Raw genomic sequence first — 4438 nt, 5'->3', positions numbered from 1 at the left:
GTAAAGAAAGCAAAAATCCTCACCACTGGACCAATAAACAGCATTCTTATCAATGGAGAAAAGATTGAAGTTGTCAAGGACTTCATTCTTCTTGGGTCAGCTATCAACACTCATGGAAGCAGCAGTCAAGAAATCAAATGACGTATTGTATTAGGTAAATCTGCTGCACAAGACCTTTTTAAAGTGTTGAAGAGCAAAGATGTCAGCTTGAGGACTAAGGTGTGCCTGACTCAATCCATGGTATTTTCAATAACTTCATATGCATGCGACAGCTGGACAGTGGATTAGGAAGACTGTAGAGGAGTTGATGCTTTTGAGTTATGGTGTTGGAGGAGAATATTGAAAGTTCCATGGGCTGCCAAAAGAACTAATCAATCTGTTTTGGAAGACGTGCAGCTAGAGTTTTCCTTGGAGGCCAGGATGGCCAAACTTCGTCTCTCATACTTTGGACATATTGTCAGGAGGGACCAGTCACTGGAGAAGAATATCATGTTTGGTAAGGTGGAGGGCCAGAGAAAAAGTGGAAGACCCCCAATGAGATGGATTGGCCAAGTGGCAGCATCGATGGACTGAAACATGCCAACAGTAATGAGGTTGGTCCAGGATCGAGCAGTGTTTCATTCTGCTGTGCATAAGGTCACTATGGGTTGGTACTGACTCGATGCCACCTAAAAACAACAATAACAACAACCATGATATGTTGCTATAGATACAACAAATAAATCTTAGATTGAACTAAATTAGTTATGAATTCTTTGCTGTCTCATAATCTTTGGTGTGCTCATGTTGTTGTTGTCAATTGTCATTGTTTCCAACTCATAGTGACTATGTATACAGTTTCTGAGGAGTGGCTGGTAGGTTTAAACTGCTGACCTTGTGGTTAGCAGTTGAGTGTTTATCCTACAGTGCTATTCCAGTGTACTAGTAAATGATGTTGCTAATTGTTTACCACATGCCCAGGAAAGCAAGATACCTTATTTTCAGTGTTTATGGTTTCTGTAATGTAAGCATTTGCTCCATGGCCAATTTTCAGATACCAATGTGAAGTCTGGGAAGATGGAGTTGGGAAGTGATCAGCATAATTAGCTGAGCAATGCAAACTGATACCACCACACTTCAGCAGACTATGGCTTCTGTGTACATCTCTAACTATTATTGTTTTATTAGAAATGTGCTAACGTTTTATATTTAGCAAAAAACGACCTGAAGTCATGGTGGGGCATTATAGGAGAAGCACTGGACCACAAGGTTGGTTTGAACTGCAAGTCGGTGGTTCAAATTCAAGAACCTCTCCTTGAAAACCTTATACAGGATCTCTGTGAGTCAGAATCAACTAGACAGCACTTAAAAACAAAGTAGTTAAAGGACAAAAAGAAGTCAATGTAATTAAACTGAAGGAAAATTATAGAAAGTAACTTTAATTGTTACACTAAGCAACATTTTCATTGGAGTTTCACTCCATCTGTTTCGAAATGGCTCAGTACATAAACAGTAAAGTTTTGACAGTTATTTATTATTTTATTACTTTCTGGTTAGCAAAATTATACTACAGTATAGACACTTATTTCCCAGCAGAAAAATAACTTATGTGCCTATCCTAAATTTGAAAGGAAATGGCATTTCTGAAGGCTTCATATCTAACACAATCATTGTTAGTTTTCTGTGTGTTGGGGATTGAGATAGCAGTGTCTTGGAATCTCATATTTAATAAAAAGAAATTTTGGGAGAACTAATATATTTTCCTTTCTAGATCTATGCATTCTTCTTAACCCTGACTTTCTTTTATTGTCAAGTCTACATTGTTTGTTGCAAAATACAATTTTGCAGGAAACTTTAAACACAGAGATGCATGAGAGGAACAAAATTCATTTAGCTCCCAGCCCTTATTTTCAAGAGCAAAAAAATCTTAATATAAAAGACCTCTCAATTAGAAATAATGATACATTAAATTTATAAGGTTAACTTTAGAATATCATAATTTGCATCTCATTTTTTTCCCAAAACTGTAAGGAAAAGAAAGAAAGAGACGAAGGAGAGAGTCTTGGCTTCAATAGCAGGCAGGTTTATTGAGAGTAAACCTGGGAGGTGGTACTCCTAAGTCACCAAAGGAGACCAAGAACCCGTCTGTTCTCTTACAGACTCTGGTATTTAAGGCTGTGTGGTCTGGGTACAGTTCTGATGAGTTTACAACGGGAGGGGGTATCGAGATTTGGGCGGGGGTATGGAGATTTGGGCAGGGGTATGGAGATTTTCCTGAAACCTGGAATTACTGGGGGGCACTGTAGGATAAGTACTGGACTGGTAATTGCAAGACAAGTAGTTCAAACCCACCAGCTACTCACAGAAATGCTATATAGGTTCACTATGAATCAGAACTAACTCAATAGCGCACAACAGTAACAACAGAAATGCTTAGAACAGTCTGTGGCACAAAATAAATCCTTTATGTTGCTGTTAGTTGCCCTGTGGTTAATTCCAACTCATGGTAAACTCATGTGTGCACAAACATACTCCATTGTATTGTCAAAGCTGTGACCTTTCAGAAGTGGATCACCAGACCTGTATCCCAAGGTGCTTTGGAGTGAGTTAGAGCTTCTAACATTTCAGTTAGTAGTCTAATACTTTTGCATCCCTCAGGGACTTAAAAGTTTTCAGCAATAGTTTGTAAATATTGCCATTGTTCTTTTTGTTTTGTTTTCATATACATTTTAGGGTGTCTGGAACCAGCGAAAAGAAAAGATAGGGTAAAATATGTACAGTGAATTGGCTCTTTATGATAAGCAACGAACTGAGAACTATATTGTTGGCAGTTCAAGCACACCAGCTACTCCATGGAAAAAAGATGAGACATTCTGCTCCCACAAAGATTTAAAGCCTTGGAAACACTATACAGGGTAGCTCTGTGTTGGAACCAACTTAACAGCACTTAACAACAACAAAAATCAGACGTATATACTGGTGATTTTAATGTAAAGGTTGGAATCAAAATGATATATAACAACAGCAATCAGATAAGTCAATAAAACCATTACTGGTATTAAGCACATACCTTTCTTTCTTCCTCAAAATTTTATTGTTGTTAGGTGCCTTCATGTCAGTTCTCATAATGACCTTATACACAACAGAATGGAATACTGCCCAGTTCCATGTCATCCTCACAATTGTTATAATTGAGCCCATTGTGGCTGCCAATGTATAATTCCATTTCATATGGCGTCTTCCTCTTTTTCATTAACCCTCGACTTTGCTAAGCATAATGTCCTTCTCCAAGGACTAGTCTCTCCTGAAAACCTGTCCAAATTATGAAAGTAGAGGTCTTGCCTTCCTCTCTTTCAAGGTGCAATCCGGCTGTACTTCTTCCAAGACAGACCTGTTACTGGCATTCCATGGTACTTTCTATACTCTTCCCCAACACCACATTTCAAATGCATTGATTCTTCCGTGGTCCTCCAATTCTCTGTCCAATTCTCACATGCATATGAGACAATTGAAAATACCAAAATTACAGTACTTATTTAAAAGCTTTTCTCTCTATCTGTAAGCTACTTTCTTTCCTTTCAAGAACTGGGGGGAAAGTTTGGTAAATGCATTTTTTGTGGGGTTTTTTTTGTTGTTGTTGTTGTTATCCAAGATAGCTGCTGTGGAATATTCTTTCCCATCGTAACTTCTGAATATGGACTTCATAGATTCATCTTTCTGTTTTTGTTAAAGGGAAAGCAATTACCCCAGCTATTAAATAAAGTGCTAGATCAAACCCCTTGAACCATTTAAACCTGAATTCTGACCCCTTAATAGCAGAGGATCCAGCTGAATTATCTTTGACCAAGAAGATCTTTGTGTGTTCTACATGTGTAATAATTATGCTAATTAAATCAAGGAGCATTCTTGAGATCATGATGTCATCTCAAGGGTAATGGATGCTTGAAGGTTGTTGAATATTTAATTCATCAGAAGAGGTCAAAGGAAGGAGTTGATAGGCTATTTTTAAGTGTTTTCAGAAAAAGAAACTGAGAAGTTCAAGGCAGCCTTTAAAAATAAGGGAAGGATAGTACAAATAAACAATTTCCAATCTAGCAGAAAGTTAGATACATTATGTTAAAATTAATATACATATGTAGTAATAATATGTCTCTTATTATTTTATAGTCATTACAAAATAGATGTTAAAAGTATTTCTTCCATGTTTCTCAATTCCATTTTGGCTTGGCAGTTAGTATTGTATCTCATATTACTTTAAAATTAACAATAACACATAATTATTGTAAATGTAGTGCTAGATGAAAGTCTGTTGTGCATATCTAAAAGCATTATAAAATGTTTCTTAGGAAAAATTCATGTTGTTGTTGTTGTTGTCGGATGCCATCGAGTCGGAACTGACTCATAGCGACCCCATGCACAGCAGAACGAAACAATGTCCGATCCTGGGCCAACCTCACTA

Source organism: Chrysochloris asiatica, unplaced genomic scaffold (assembly GCF_000296735.1).
Source record: "Chrysochloris asiatica unplaced genomic scaffold, ChrAsi1.0 scaffold00091, whole genome shotgun sequence".
Taxonomy (NCBI): Eukaryota; Metazoa; Chordata; class Mammalia; order Afrosoricida; family Chrysochloridae; genus Chrysochloris; species Chrysochloris asiatica.
This window is presented reverse-complemented; position numbering follows the sequence as displayed.